The 17,111-nt window shown below is 40.3% G+C and overlaps 3 long non-coding RNA genes across 6 annotated transcripts; 2 read left to right on the forward strand and 1 right to left on the reverse strand.

Moving 5' to 3' along the window:
- Positions 1–403: 403 nt before the first annotated feature.
- Positions 404–10,807, forward strand: LOC143521482 (uncharacterized). Of its 4 annotated transcripts, XR_013132759.1 has the most exons (5): positions 404–682; positions 1,022–1,167; positions 4,098–4,257; positions 4,779–4,817; positions 5,180–10,807. It is a non-coding gene; the product is annotated as an uncharacterized LOC143521482 (long non-coding RNA). The 4 variants fall into 4 exon arrangements; XR_013132757.1 differs by having other exon boundaries at positions 4,779–10,807; XR_013132758.1 differs by lacking the exon at positions 4,098–4,257 and having other exon boundaries at positions 5,180–10,806.
- A 1,472-nt stretch (positions 10,808–12,279) lies between these two features.
- Positions 12,280–16,353, reverse strand: LOC143521038 (uncharacterized). The gene is made up of 3 exons (XR_013132609.1): positions 16,247–16,353; positions 13,230–13,337; positions 12,280–12,917 (listed from the first exon to the last, which is right to left on the reverse strand). It is a non-coding gene; the product is annotated as an uncharacterized LOC143521038 (long non-coding RNA).
- LOC143521037 (uncharacterized) lies at positions 15,728–16,393 on the forward strand. Its single transcript, XR_013132608.1, has 3 exons — positions 15,728–15,852; positions 16,057–16,110; positions 16,191–16,393. It is a non-coding gene; the product is annotated as an uncharacterized LOC143521037 (long non-coding RNA).
- The last annotated feature ends 718 nt before the right edge of the window (positions 16,394–17,111 follow it).

Raw genomic sequence — 17,111 nt, forward strand, 5'->3', positions numbered from 1 at the left:
CCATAAAATTACCTGTCTCCGCCCCTGACGTAAAACAGTGCCGCTTACTTCATGATAGTCATTTTGGATCAATCATTTACACATTCTATTTTGCAACAACCTGAATTGTAATTAGACCTACTATAAATAGTTAAAATGTAACCGAGGAGCTAGGAATTAAGGTACCATCTCAAACGAATTTGAACTTACGCTCATCAGTTTCCTCACGGCCCAATTGATTACGTATATCCCATGAAACATTGCTTCGCAATCATCAAAAACGTCGTCTGTCGTTTTAAACCGCTGCCGCTCCTTTTATAGTCACTTTAACTGTGACGTCACCAGTGTTGTCAGTAACGCGTTACTTAGTAACCAGAGACCGTACGTGACTCCCCGATCCGTACACTCTGCCCGATCCGTACCGAGCATGCGCGAGAACATGTGCGATTGGCCCAGGGACGTATCGGGCAGATATTTTGCGCATGCGTTAACGACACGGGCAGATATTTTGCGCATGCGTTAACACTTTACGACACTACTGGATGCGAAGTAGTAAACGGAGTGTGTCATTGTGAAAAAATGAAGGATTTTAGATTTTATGGCGAGTTAAAGGAGTATATCTCCCACGGTTTATTCAAACCGAGTTGTGATAAAAATATGCGACGCGAAATTCGTCGTGTCTCTGAAAATTTTATAGTTAAAGGTAAGTTAAATTCAAACCATGTTCTCAAGTTAACAGTCGGTCCTGTCGTAGAATCCCTGATAGCACATATACGTCTCCAATACGTCTGGAAAAGGTCGTAACATCTTAAATGCGTCTGTTCCATTTGGATTGATCTTACATTGGTCTTATTATTAGTGTGTATTTATTGGTCATCGTGTTGCAGACGTCTACGCATATACGTCTTCCTTACATCTTCACCTGATCTGCTATTTGACAGCTAGCACACTTACATCTCCAATACATCTGGAAAAGGTCGTAACATCGTGTTCCATTTTGAATTTAACCAATTTAACCACGCCGCCTACTTTCGTATTGTAGCAGCGAAACACCTCAACAAGATTGTTGGAATCTCCGTGGCGAGTTTAAAGAGCTAGCGCGAGCTAACCAATTAACGGACACTCAACTGTTTTGTGAGCTATAGCCGATGACACCGACTACTCCTGACCTGTTCACCGTTTACAAAAGTAAGTAACTTTGCTAACTGGCTAACATTTACTGTCTGTGGCCAAATTTCCTGAAGAACACTACCGTTCGTTTTTAGGAGCAGTTTTGTTATATTCATAGCTAGAAACTTGTCAATTCATACTAACAAATACAATTATATTATTAATTTAGCATTAACTGGCTGCCGTTTACCGCTAACAACGTTAGCGTCACTGTTAGCATATTGCCTTAAGAATGGTTATCGCCGGCTATCCATTAACCTAGCCTCATTTTAGCTTTGGCTAACGCTAGGAAACATACTCATGGAAACACACTTGGCTTGTCTTGGCCTGTTGTGAATAAGTTTGAACAGCCGTGAATACAAATATGCAGAATCAATTGAGGCACTAAAGGGCCAAAATGATCAAAATTAATTGTATTGGCAAAATGATTTAGATCATAGAACTAAATCACATGCTGAGATTAGCTTTGTGTGTGTGGTCTTTCATGACGAGGCTGAAGTTGGTTCCTTATTCGCCAGTGTCCTATTCGCACTTTCCCACCTTAAAAAATAATGCGGTAGTTTCATTATGTCGCCGCGATAGAATGTATTGTACATTTCTATGGCTGTATCTCCTGATTCTTACATCGTCTCCGGGATCTGACAAGCTGGTTTGGTTGACCACATAAGTGACTGTATAAATCCAGAAGAAGAAGGTTTTTTACTGTAGAATATTTTTACAATCATCCCGTGAAATTGGCATGTCAGGCGATAGAATGTAATGTGCATACAGTGCATTGGTCTTAGTTTCTATGGCTGTATCTCCTGATTCTTACATCATCTCAGAGATCTGACAAGCAGGTTTAGTTGACCACATAAGTGACTGTATAAATCCAGAAGAAGAAGGTTTTTTACTGTAGAATATATTTTTTTATTGACCTGTGAAGTTGGCATGTCAGGCGATAGAATGTACTGTGCATATAGTGCATTGGTCTTAGTTTGTATGGCTGTATCTCCTGATTCTTACATCGTCTCAGAGATCTGACAAGCAGGTTTAGTTGACCACATAAGTGACTAGGGCTGGACCCGAATATTCGGATATTCGGTCATTGAGTAGGTATTCGGTTTTTAATTTTGGTATTCGAATATTCGTGTTTTTTTTTTTTTTTTTTTTTCTTAGCTCCGCCTCACTCTAACTTTACAGTTCCGTTCAGGTTAATGGCGGTACAGTGGGGAAATTAAGTATTTAGTCAGTCACCAATTGTGCAAGTTCTCCCACTTTAAAAGATGAGAGGCCGATAATTGACATCATAGGCAGACTATGAGAGACAAAATGTGGAAAAAAAATTGAGAAAATCATTTTGTCTGACTTTTAAAGAATTTATTTGCAAATAATGGTGGAAAATAAGTATTTGGTCAATAACAAAAGTTCATCTCAATACTTTGTTGTATATCCTCTGTTGGTAATGACAGAGGTCAAACGTTTTCTGTAGGTCTTCACAAGGTTGAAGCCCCAAAGCATGATGTTGCCACCCCCATGGTTCACAGTTGGTATGGTGTTCTTTGGATGCAACTCAGCATTCTGTATACTGTTAACAACTTCAAAAAGGTGCCATTAATACAGGTAATGAGTGGGGGAAAGAGGAGCCTCTTAAAAAAGAAGTTACAGATCTGTGACAGCCAGAAATCTTGCTTGTTTGTAGGTGACCAAATACTTATTTTCCACCATTATTTGGAATGGAAAGTGTGAATAAGACACCGGCGAATAAGGAACCAACTTCAGCCTCGTTCTTTCATGTAAGGTTTTCAGTCAGTTTGCCAGTAGATGGAGGCCAAGTACTACCATACAGATATTATAGTGACAAAAGACATTTTAGTGAATGAAAAGGTTCATTTCTAGTCAGGCAGTGCACTTTTTGTTATGAGATGTAATTGGAAAGTTATTGACCTCATTGATCTCAATCATACAAGACCCATTACTTGTCTGTGTTCTGCACAACAGGATTGCAGCATGAGTTTTTATAATTTAGGTTTTTGGGTACTATAGCGACCCCGACAGGGTCATTTATGTCATGTCTTTAATGAACTATTATATATTTAATCTTTACACAACTTTTTGGGTTTTAGGTCATCTGCATTGCAGCTCATGTATTCACAATAATGAACAGCAATGCAGATGACCTAAAACAATCCAGCAAGTATAAATCAGAATCAGAAATACTCTATTGATCCCAGGGGGAAATTGCACTTGTTACAGCAGCAACCTATATAGGTATAAGCACTCCCAAGAAATAATTTACAGCAATAAAGAAAATTGCAATATGCATATCTAAAGATACAAGGACTTATAATACAAAGCAAAATATAATATATAAAATTATATTATACAATAAAATAGGACTGTACATGTGGGCGGTGTCATGTGATAATAGAGGAGTTGTAAAGTCTGATAGCCACTGGTAGGAAAGACCTCCTGTGGCGTTCTGTAGTGCATCTAGGCTGAATGAGTCTTGCACTGAATGTGCTCCTATGGCTCATCACTGTGTGATGAAGAGGGTGGAAGCCATTGTTCATGATGGTCCGCAGCTTGGACAGTGTCCTCCTCTCAGACACTGCCGTCAGAGAGTCTAGCTCCACACCCACAACATCACTGGCTCTTCGGATCAGTTTCTTGAGTCTATTGGCATCTGCCACCCTCAGCCTGCTGCCCCAGCATGCCACCATGTATAGGATGGTACTGGCCACTACAGGCTCATAAAAGATCCTCAGCATGGTCCTGCAGATATTGAAGGACCTCAGCCGCCTCAGAAAATAGAGACAACTTTGGCCCTTCTTGTAGAGGGCGTCGGTGTTCTTAGTCCAGTCCAGTCTGTTGTCGATGTGTACGCCCAGATATTTATAGTCCTCCACAGTGTCCACACTGACCCCTCTGATGGAAACAGGGGTCACCTGCGTTTTGTCCCTCCTCAGGTCTACCACCAGCTCCTTTGTCTTCGTCACGTTGAGCTGTAGATGGTTCAGCTCACACCATGTAACAAAGTCGTTCACCGTCGCCCTGTACTCATCTTCATCACCCCTGCTGATACATCCAACTAGTGGAGAATCATCAGAAAACTTCTGGAGGTGGCAGGTCTCTGTGCAGTAGTTGAAGTCAGTGGTGTAGAGGGTGAAGAGGAAGGGAAACAGAACAGTTCTTTGTGGGGCTCCCGTGTTGCTGACCACTCTGTCTGACACACAGTGTTGCAGACGTACATACTTTGGTTTGCCAGTCAGGTAGTCAACAATCAAAGATGATTAAATATATAAAAGTTCATTATCTAGAATGCCATATATTAAATCTTGAGGCAGACAAACTGATATGACAGAAGTATATGATCAAATATATATAGTTTATGTCTCTCCCATAAATATTCTGGATCCCTCTCAAAATACAGCTATAAACAAGATTATCACAAGTAGCATATGACAATTGACTCCAAACATTTCATGGTATAGTGACTAACAATGTTCAGAATGAAGATCAAGATGCATAAAACCTATTATTTCTTTGTCAAAGTTAAAGTAATCACCAAGTCTAACATGGCAAGATTATTAACTACAAGTCCCAAAGTACTTTTTTCTAACACTCAATAATTGTCTCTTTTTGTGCAGGTTGACTTGCAAGACAGGTGCCGCCTTCATCCAAAAAAGGTATGAATTGAAAATGCAAAAGTTCCTTTAAATGGTTATGACAAAACAGACTGAATATGACAATGTTTTGTATGTTGCTTTATTGTGTAGTATGTCTTGCAGAAAACCATCTTATTGGACAATTAAACGAAGAGCGAAAGAATGGGTTGATAGAGACATACAGTCAATTCAGGCAACAGAGTGGGGGCAGAGCAAAATTTAGAAAAAGAAAACAATACAATAGGTCTAGATGGCGATGATAACATGGAATTCATGGACTGCCAAAGTACTGTGTGTGAGACAGTGACTATGGTTCCTGTACTAATGATTTATCTGAGTTTAATTCTGGATCTGACTCTGAAACGGAGTGTGACTTTTTACAGGATGAACTTGCGAAATGGGCAGCTGAGCACCACATTACGCACAATGCCGTAAATGCCCTGCTATCTGTCCTTGGCAAGCATCACCCAACTTTACCTAGAGATGCTAGGACACTATTAGGTACAGTGAGGTCAGGTGAGTTTGCAATTCAGGAGAAAGCTGGTGGTCAGTACTGCTACTTTGGTGTGCTTCACTCAATCTTGCACATTCTACAAAAAAAACAAGAGGTTACCAAACATTTGAAACTTCAAATCAACATTGATGGGCTGCCACTTTTCAAAAGTTCACCAACACAACTATGGCCGATTCTTGTAACTGTTGTAAACTTACCACACCATGAGCCTGTCACAATTGGACTGTTCTGTGGTGCAAGAAAGCCTGATTCTGCAAGTGAGTTTCTGGATGACCTCGTATCAGAGATAGTTAAACTGGAAGATGGGTTTGACTTTGAGGGAATCAGGCTATGCTTAAAGGTCTCCTCTGTGGTTTGCAATGCACCGGCACGTGCTTTTGTTAAGTGTGTAAAAGGTCACACAGGGTACCATGGGTGTGAGAAATGCACACAGGACGAAGTTTACATGGACAACAGAATGACATATCCAAGAACGGACATGCCACTCAGAACCGATGAAAGTTTCAAAAATAAGACAGATTCAGATCACCACCTTGGCATTTCACCTTTAGAAAGAACATCTTCAGGAATGGTATCTGGGTTCCCTCTTGATTATAAGCACCTTGTGTATTAGGTCCACCTTGTGTATTAAGTTAGGTCCTCTCACTTGCAGGCTGTCTGGGTTTCAGCAAAATCTATTAACAGAACGACTGCTGGGTGCTCAGAGCTGCGTGCCTCTAGAGTTTGCACGTAGACCAAGGTCTCTCAGAGAAATTGACAGATGGAAAGCCACAGAATTTAGGCAATTTTTATTGTACACGGGTCCTGTTCTGCTCAAAGATGTACTGCACACCGCAGTGTATGAACATTTTCTGCTTCTGTTTGTGGGAAATTTCATACTTAGCAATAATAGCCTGATCGAGGACTACTTGGGCTACGCCAATTACATATAGGGTCTTTTTGTGTCTCATTTTGGAGAGCTGTATGGCCCTAAATTTGTCTTCTACAATGTTCACAATTTAGTGCATCTTGCACAAGATGTAAAAAACATGGTGCTCTCGACAGCTTCAGTGCTTTCCAATATGAAAACAACCTGAATAAAATTAAAAAGCTCATTAGGAAACCTAGCTGTCCTCTGAGTCAGATTGTAAAGAGACTATCCCAGAAACCATGGAGTGACAGCATGGAGAAAAAGACAAGGGTGACAAAAGAACATACCTCTGGTCCTCTTTCACCACCTTCCTGTGGTGCAACACAGTACAAAGAACTGGCAACCTCACTCTTCACTATCAAACTTGACCAAGCCAACAGCCATATATATTTTTTTAAGGTTATTTGTAGATAGTACTGCAAGCTACACATCAAAAGGTTCGGATATGTTCTAAAATAGTAATATACTTTTAATATTTTGTGATCAACAATGAGATCAAAAATAATTTATTAGATCATAAATCTAATTTTCGTATTACCTAATTTTATGCCGCAATATCTGATAATGAAAAATTGATGTTATAGATAATCATTATTCTTGATGCGCTACATGTCATGGTACAGAGGGCCCATACCGTGAGATGTAGAGCATCAAGAATAATGATTATCTATAACATCCATTTTTTTAATGAAAACATTGATTTCAAGCTTTTGAATGGCTGTCTAGATGGAAGATTATTTATTTAGGTATTATCCGACAGAACACATTTAATTTTCGGGTCTGGGGTCTGGCTTCACAGTACAGCTTACAATGTACCTCATAAGGCTGGGCGATATGGAGCAAAAATAATATCTCGATATTTTTTAGCTGAATGGCGATATACGATATATATCTCGATATTTTTTCTTCCCAAAAGGTAATAACAAAGAGGCAGTAATAAGTCAAATCTACGTCCCAAATGAGTTGCGCGAAGAAGAGAGGCAGGACAGGGCGGAAGTTGTTAAAAGAGAAACTCAAGTAAATTCACTATTCACAGTGTTGTGCGTGACCGAGTTCAAAAGAACGCATTCATTGAACACGCTCATTTTTTCGTGAACGTTGAACTGAACGAAACACATTTTTAAATAACTTGAATGTGAATTAGTTCACATTATGTGTCATGAACGGTAGACATCACTGTAAATGAACGTTGGAATTTGTTTCCATTGAAAACTGAGTGACATCTGTTTTTTCTTTTGAAACGCAACGAGAGAAAGTTCCTCCCTTCTGTATTCTCGCTGGTGCCGCTTAAATCATGCATCACCAGACAGAAATGGTTTTGACGTTGTGTGCGCAATGCATTGTGGGCAACGTAGTGTCCGCATGAGAATAGTTAACATACTGGCTAGTTAATAACATACTGGCTTCCGCACGACCTTACCCGTGATGAATTGCAGCAGAGCGGGGTAGGCATAGCACTTATAAGAACGTATAGTGATTTCTAGCTTGTAGTTGTCACGTCTGGCTCCGCCCCCTTCTAGTCTTGTCGTTTTTATGTTTTCCTTGTTCTTGTTACGCCCCTCTGTTTCAGCTGTTCCGTGTTAGCTTGTCTTAGTTTTACAAGTGTGTGTGTGTGTGTATTGCCTATGTCCAGACTATACCTTGAGGGATCATTGTCGTTTCTTTAGCTCCTAGTTGGTGTGTATATGTCCAGACTATACCTTCAGGGATCATTGTCGTTTCTTTAGCTCCTAGTTGGTGTGTATATGTCCAGACTATACCTTCAGGGATCATTGTCGTTTCTTTAGCTCCTAGTTGGTGTGTATATATAGCCTATGTCCAGACTATACCTTCGGGGATCATTGTCGTTTCTTTATTTCCTAGTTGGATGTGCACGGTATTCACGCCTTATCTGTGATTCGTGGTTTTGATTAGCTTCGTGTTTGTGTATGGTTAAAGTCTCTGTTCCATTTTCAGGTTCGTAGTGTTTTAGGTTTTCAGTTCATGTTTGGTCTCCGTGTTCTCTAACGTGATATCGTGCCTGGCAATACATGTATGTTCTGTTAGACTTCGTGTTCATGTATGGCCGTTACTTGCTTCCCGTGTGTTTGTTCATGTCAGTGTATGTAACAATTAGTTGTACTCTTGTGTTTGGTCTAGTTTTGTGCCCTTGTCATTTCCGCTGCCTTTCAGTGTATTAAGCGTTATTTCTCTATTCATCATGCCACGTCATTCGTGGTCCACTCGCGTGTCGTCTGCAACTGTAAGATGTGAAATAAAATCTAATGAGATTGTACTATCTGCTTCGCATTTGTGTCCGCCCCTTGATTGCGCAACAGCCAAATCGTGAAAAAAGTATTTGAATATCTCACGAAAAAAAGTAAAATTAACTGAACTTTGAACTATTTCATAATTAAAATTGTGAACTTTGAACGTGAACTGTTCATGAAATACTTCCACACTACTGATGTAGCTCCTCGTTTAGGAACTAAATCATTCACAGTGTGAGCACTGCTGCTCTCTCCGCTGTTGGCCATGTTTATTTTGCGCGCTGCACGCACAACCTGCGTCCTTGCGTCATAATGTCGCGATATTGCGAAATCCTATCGAATAAAGAAATGTACCGGTATTTTTGTGAACGATATTATATCGCCCACCCCTAGTACCTCATAGTGGAGTTTATTAAGGAGGGGCAAACTGGACCAGTGGCAAAGTCCTGGTACATGGATGGGTTCTCCTGGTGGCCTCCCTATAAAGATCAAAGCCGACTTTTAAAAAAAGTGTTAAAAAAGCTGAGGTTCCCCAGCCAGATAAAGGGTGGAAAAAACACAGTGTGCGAATCCTTTATGAATCAGGTAATAAGGACATGCATATGTTAACATATACAATACAAAATATTATTAGGACCTTATCATAGCATGACAGATGGTTCTTTTTCATGGCTGTCATTATTTCCCCCCAGAATCATTTGATAAGGTTTTTTTCTAAATGGAAAAAGTCGTGCTATACATCAGATGTTAACTCTGACACAGAGGTTCTAGGAAAGAGAGTCAGCAAGTAAGCTGTGCATTCTATACAATTAATGTTTTAAAACAATTCTGTGATAGAACCAGTTATTAACATACTTTTACTTGTAGAAGAAAAGTATACTCTTCATCGGACAAAGATGAAATGCCACCTATGAAAAAACAAATTCCTTCTGCCCCAAGACCCCCAGCCCCACCACAGACATGTAGATGTCACAGTGAGGTGTGCCCCCTACTGGCCGCCTCCGTCCACAGCGGCTGTTGTTGTTGTTTGGTGACGTCATGTGCGTCCCTCAGGTGGGCGGAGCCCGTGATCCGTCTTACCTGAGGGTCGTTTGTTTGCCTATATATGTCTTGTCTTTGTACCAGTTGACCGCTGGTCATTATATCCTTAATTTGGATCTTTTGCACGGGTTTTGGTTTGCACACTTTCTATTAAACCATCCTTTTTCCCCTGAGACTTGGTGTGATCGCTTCCTTTTAGTTGCTCACCCCTGCCCGTCACAGAATGACCAGCCACCCTTCGGAAGCCGCCAGTCTCTTTTTCTTTCTCCTTCGTTCGTGGTCATGTCTCGTGGTAAGTGTTTGTCTGCGTGGTGTTTTGTGAAGTGTTCCGTCGTGCTTATGTGTTGTGTTTGTGGCACGGCGAGGACCAGGGCTGTCTGCCCTGGGAAAACTCTTCGTGTTTGTCGTTTGTTTGTTGGAAGAGCTCCGCCGTGCTCGTGTTGTGTTTGTGGCACGGCGAGGACCAGGGCAGTCTCCCTGGTAAGCTCTTCGTCTTGTGTGGTGTTAGTGTGTCCAGGTGAACGGACGTGAGGATCTGTGTGCGTGCGCGTTTGTTATATGTTAAGTGTTTTGTGTGTGTGACGCGGTCGCCGCTCGTCACTGTCGCCTCGCTCCCCGTGTGTCGTGTGTTTTATGTGGGGAGCGACTGCGACTCTGAGCGGCGCGTCACTGTCGTTTATGTGTAGTGCACACAAGTATCGGTCCCGTTCGTTCAGTGTCTGCACACTAAGTTCTGTTTGTCTAGTCTTTGTGTGCATGTTTTGTCCTAGCGTGTTGTCAACTGTTAAATGTGTAATTCCACGCATGCTTCTCCCCTTAAATGTGTGTTTGGGGGGGGACCGGCTGTGGTCCCGAGGGCGTCGCTCCCGAGGGAGGCCCTGAATACGGTAGGGCGCGTTTAGAGCTGTTTGTAGTTAATGTTACCACCACAGTCACTACTGTACAATAGCTAGCTCTTAGCCTTGCTAGTTGCTATTTAGCTGTAGCCATAAACACAGCATGAGCAGCGATGACGTGCTACACATTTTGTGCAGTTACGCTATATTGTTGTTGCTTTCACGGGAATGCTTGTGTTTAATATTTGTTATTTTTTACGTTCAAGATTCCCCTTCCACTGACGAGGCGAGCGGAGTTGGCGGAAAATGTTTCCTTTAACCGGGCTTTCCTCGGGGTGCTTGGCGAACTTGTGAACACCATGCAAGACAGACGCCAGTAAAAGCACACAAAATGTTGCTTGTAGTACTATAAATATTTATTTCATATAAAGCTATACGTATATATTTGCTTTTTGCACTTTTTTTTAGCTATAACTATATTATTTACATATGTTGTACTTTAAATATCTATATTTCATAATAAAGTTTGATTTCATTTGATTGTATGACTGATGCTTTTTATGCAGGGTGTGTTCAGCCTGTTTGAGTAATACCAAATTATTATCAATAATTAGAGCAACCACATACAATAATGAAGATAAAGATAAATAAGATACAATAATGCTATGTGTTAAGGGGCATCGACCGGTGTTGTGGTCGCATACAAATGATGTCACGACACTACAACCCGCGCGCCAACAGCGACTCCACCCACATTGTGGTGGTCCACCATTGTAATGGAAACACAACGCGACCGTACCGTTCCGTTGCGAATCGACCTGTATCGAACCGTACCGCGCCAAGCAGGCCCTAATGGAAATGCACCATAAGAGTTAATGTGCCTTACACCCACTTTTGGGCAAATGTTCACACAAGTTGCCCACACGCAGCATTGGCCAAGGAGCCAGTTTTCCATCTCTGCACCTGTTCCCTTCTGTACTCTCCCCTCCCACCTTCCTCTCATTATATTTGATGTATTATATTGATATATTATATTTGATGATATAATTATATCTCTGTCCTTCTTCCACCTGGCCCTCTCTTTTTCAAGATACTGTCTTCTTCTGTCAGGGTCAGCATCACGTCTGACGTTTTGCTATTTCAGCTCCTCTTTGACTTATAACTAAAACAGATGCAGGACACCCTTAAACCAGCAGTCTGACTTTAATTGTTATTGTTAACAAGAGGTGTGTATAATGTTATTTTATTACGTTATTATTGTCATTATTGTCACAAAACTATCCACCTGTCCCCCCTGTCATGCATCATGTCCACCCTATCAGGGAAGTATTAATGACAGGGTGGACAACGATAGGGTGGACATTTTCAGCTAAAATTTGCCATTGCTAAGCACATGGGGGCCCCTCAGCTAGCAGAGTTAGCAGTAGTGAAGGTGACCTCAAAATAAATATGACAATATTTAAAAATTTTGAAAAATAATAATATTTTTAAATATTTCTCCATGATAGGGTGGACATGTTAAGCTCGACACCATGCAACAAGAAAGACAATATGAAGAAAATTGTGAAATTAAGGTGTAAATACTTACTGATAAGGGGTCATATGTGTCAGCCATCACTGAAGATCATCAAATTGGTGGTCGTGATGTCACAGATGACATCAGCTACCGCATTAAAGGGCCAGTTACAACATAATGACAGGGTGGACACTGATTTGAGGGACATGCATTAAATACTTAATATTTATATTAAATATCTGTTGGAAACTACTAGAATTACCCATTCATGAAAGTTCTTGTCAATAATAATAAGACCACAAAAAAATTATTTTAATTTTGTTTAATTTAATGACTTATTATACTCATAGCTGCTCCCACTATTGTGAGAGGGACATGGCAAAATTGCCTACACATACTTAAAGAAAATAGTACAAATTAATAAAAAATAACTCCCAAGATGGTAAATATAGTATAGATATATATGTGTTAATGATTATACATTCGTAATAAAAACTCAAAACATCATTATTTTACATTAAATGGAAAATAAATGTGTGATTCTGACTGGGACCTTGAAAGGCACTTTATAATGATAATGACCCCATTATGCTCGCTTTGAGGCAGACAACACCTCCCCTGCTGCCAAACTCGATCAGGAGAACCACCCTTTTACCATCTATGTGTCCGAGGTGGCCAGATCCTTTATGTCCTTAAACCCACGCAAAGCTCCGGGTCCTGATGGCGTCCACAGCCGAGTTCTCAGAGCATGTGCCAGCCAGCTTGCTGGGGTCTTCACCAACATCTTTAACCTCTCCCTAAGTCTGTCAGTGATTCCCACATGCTTCAAGAAAACAACGATTGTCCCAGTTCCAAAGAAACCAGCCGTCACCTGTCTAAACGACTACCGTCCTGTCGCACTTACATCAGCAGCCATGAAGTGCTTCGAACGGCTCATAAAATCACACATCTGCTCTATTCTTCCCTCCACCATAGACCCTCAACAGTTCGCTTACCGACCCAACAGATCCACAGACAACGTCATTTCACTGACTGTCCACAACGCTCTCACACACCTGGACAAAAAGAACACATGTTAGAATGCTGTTCATAGATTACAGCTCAGCGTTCAACACCATCATTCCAGCCAAACTCATAGAACTGGGTATCAGCACACAGCTATGTAACTGGATACTGGACTTCCTGACGAGCAGACCCCAGGTGGTGAGAGTAGGAAACAGCTTCTCCTCTACTCTGACTCTAAGCACTGGTAGGTGCTGAAGAGGGTGGTGAGGACAGCAGAACACATTATCGGGAATAAACTACCTGCCATACACCAGTCTCGCTGTTCAAGGAAGATCCACAGAATCCAGAAGGACAGCACTCACCCAGCACATGGACTGTTCACCTTACTGCCATCAGACAGGAGGTACCGCAGCATTCAGGCCAAAACGACGCTGTCAATAAACAGTTTCTACCCACAGGCTATCAGGCTTCTAAACAAAGTGGGCAAATAAAGACAATAATTAATATAAATTCTGCACTGCAATCGTCTTACGAACTTTTTTTTTCACTCACTGAGCCACTACCTCTATCAATGCAACAGTCACTTTAAAAGATCACAGTCACTTTAATACATCTTGTGCAATTTTAGTTTTGTTTTGTGTACTGATGTGTATATAATTGCATATAATATGTCTGTATATATATTGTACAAATTTGATTCTCTATGTTATCTTTCTTCTCTCTTTTCACTATTATATTATTAAGCTTCATTATTGTAGAGTGTATCCCTAACTCTCACCATAAGAATTTCAATGTACACATGTCCCATGGAGTGCAAATGACAAATAAACTTGAAACTTCAACTTAAACGCTTGTCGTTTGAGTCTACCCTGTGCTTTAGCCCATGTTAGAAAATAAAAACACGTGAACCCTGGTATTTTTACACTCATTTTCGCTGCTGATGTATTTATTGGTTCATTAAGACGTAATGGTTTTGACTGAGCCATCTGGAATGGCGAAAACGGTCTCTCGCATTTAAAGCCTGGTTTATACTTTTGCGAGCGACTCCGCCCACCTCGCGCAACCCTGCACGAGCGGTGTAGACGTTGTTCTCCGAAACGATAGGTGGCAGTGGAGAATAAAAAACCCCTGCAAAACCGGTGAAAGAACATTTTTACCTGACCAGAGACCGTATATATATACACATCAGGCATCAAACGTAAATATGGCTTTGCAGTGTTGTCTGAAACGATACGTTAACAAATACGAGCCTCTTGTAATTCCAGGACGAAACATGAGAGAACGTGAAGACGTTAAGATTGGGCGTTTTGAAAATAAACAACCATTAAATAATGTGATAAAAAAGCGAATTATTTCGATTCATTTCGAGTATATGTATAAATATTTAACTGAATTAAGTTTAACGTGCTGGGAAATATTGAAATGGACCTTTAAAGTGACGAACAAGTGCTTTAATTCCACCTTGTAAAGGTGTATGAACCCGGCAAACATGACTTTGTCCATCGCGCTGAAGCGCGGCGCGCGCACGAAGTTACAAATTTCAAGAGGTGCACGACCTCGCGCACGGGCGGAGCCACAGCGATTACGTCATTTTCGCCGCAAGTATAAACCAGGCTTAAGGATCTGGCTCCATACATTAAATCCATTGACAAGACAGTCAAAAAAAATGTAATGGATTTTACTATATTTTACGGAGCCCGTAAGGTGGCATCATGTATAAAAGGTGACATCATGTATAAAAAAAATAATAACGCGTGGCCACGACTTACTAACGCGTGGGAACGAGATACTAATGTCGCCTTTCCCACGCGGCAACAAAGTTTATTTTTTCACAGCAAAGCAAGCAGATCCCAGGGATGTTCGCGAACTGACTGCCCAAGGAAAGTAAACCTGGCTTTATATAAAGTAATACTTAATTATCTTGTTCGCATGCGTTAGTAAGTCGTGGCCACGCGTTATTATATTTTTTACATAATGTCACCTTACGGGCTCCGTAATATTTTATGGAGAGAATTCAGTGCCTATTCGAAAAGTAATCGCTACTAGGCAAAAATGGAAATGCAATCCACAAAATGCATTGCTTTTCCATACAAACATGCAGAATACGTGCCACAATGAAATGCAAAAGCACTATTACATTACGTTTCAATGCACTTTATCTCTTTATTGGAAAAACAATACACAAGAATTACCATTCAAAACCAAAACGCTGAATTTGTGCCAGAATTGAATATAATACAGCTCGAAATGTAATCACGGCACCGAGGTATTGCTTTTCACCGTACGGTATTTCTGACATAAATGTCTCCTTTAAATGTAATGATCACGAGATTGATTTAAACACTGATGTGATGAAAACATGCCACAATGAAAAGTAAAAGCTCCAGGATTTGTATTTAAAGAAAGAAACGCTGAATTCGTGCCAGAAGCCACCCTGAAATACAATGGACTGAACGTCATTGTATTCTATTGTGTGTCTCTGCGAAGCTGTATTCATGCCAGAATGAAATCTAATCACAGTCCAATAGGAACGCTCGCCTGAATTTGGGGCGGGGCTTAGACTCCAGTCAGAAGCAATCGCTCATAGTTGGACTTGAAAGCAGCAGAAATGTCTTTTCACGACAGAATAAAAGGAAATAAACAGTCTAATTGGACAAATTGAGGCTGGTGCAGTTACAGACGACTACGTGCTTAACTTAATTATTCCCTATCTACCAACCTATCTACAACTCTAACCATCTATCTACCTATTAATCTACCTACATCTCTCTTTCTATCTATAACCATTGTGTCCTATCTATCTATATCTCTATCTCTCTAAATCTCTATGTCTCTATATCTCTGTCTATCTCTATCTCTCTCTCATTTCCATGTTAACAGCACCTACACCACAACAAGGGCAAACAAGGTGGAACATGCCCAATACGTACACATGGCCATCTCAGGACACAAGACAAGGCCAGGATGTTCTTCATCATACAAATGGTGAGTTTACCTAAAACTTTACAAGCCATATACACACATGCACCTCCTTGTATCTATGTATACTGTCTATTTTATCAGCTCCATTTTGGAGCATGTTATAGTTTTTATAGATATTTGTCAGTATGTATAAATAAACACTCATATTTACAATCACTTCTTAGATTACTAAAATTAATGTTTAAATAAACCTTGTACTGTAAACAGCACACACTGCACAACAGGGACCCTCAAGGCGGTTCATCAATAATCAGTGCACATGTAAGTTTGGTCTTTAAGACAAAGTAGTTTATAAATTGCTTACAATGAGTAAAAGGATAACTTCTATCTTATTTTTGCAGCTGTAGACAGAACAGTGTTAGAGGCAGTGAGAGAGATGGACCTGAAGATTACTTACCTCACATCACTTGTTGAGTTTCTTGTGGGTGGCTGGCGAATTTTGCCCCCACAACAGGTCCAGGATGAGGAGGAAATTAAAGTTTTTCCACTAAATTCAATGGAGGCCCTAGAAGTTTTAGAGAAAAGACTGTTAGTCAATGGGCTGAAGCAGAGGATGGTAACTTCATTTATAGATGATTTCCCATTACAGTTTTTCTCAGTCGATTTGGTTCATTTCTCAGATCAGAATTGAAATTCTCAAAACTGTTCATTCAGTCTCCACATCACCTAATCACTTGTGCACATCATAATTGCATTTCTCATTGTGTTTCACATTTTGCAAATGTTTTTGTACATTTTGCAAATGGACATGGACAATTGTCTGTTTTTTACATTATCAATTGCTTATGTTATGTTTATTAAAATGTATTGTACGGATTGTCTGTTTGGATTGTCTTACTCTCCAAAACATTTAGTCTTTAGGTCATCGCCTTGGTCATTGCATGCAAAAGTGCTGAACATGTTGTCATAATCTCTAAGGCATCATTTTACTTTTTTTTGTTGTTACATTTTGGTAATTTTATCCTAACTTGATTAAATGATTCACATGTGAACATTCAGTTACAGTAAGAAAGGGAATTTGTGAAGGTTTAGATCAACCAATAGTTTCAATGGTTTTTGGGATTTGGACCCATAGTATTGTTAACCTTGTAAATCCTGTAAAGCGCTTTGTGACAACATATGTTGTGAAAAGTGCTATACAAATATATTTGATTTGATTTGATTTCAACCACAGGCCAGAGGTGCGTCTCATGAACTGTTACTGTAATTGGCAAACATTTTTAGATGCTAAACATTGCAGTATCACAAAGTCTCATAATGGA

Source organism: Brachyhypopomus gauderio, chromosome 8 (assembly GCF_052324685.1).
Source record: "Brachyhypopomus gauderio isolate BG-103 chromosome 8, BGAUD_0.2, whole genome shotgun sequence".
NCBI lineage: Eukaryota > Metazoa > Chordata > Actinopteri > Gymnotiformes > Hypopomidae > Brachyhypopomus > Brachyhypopomus gauderio.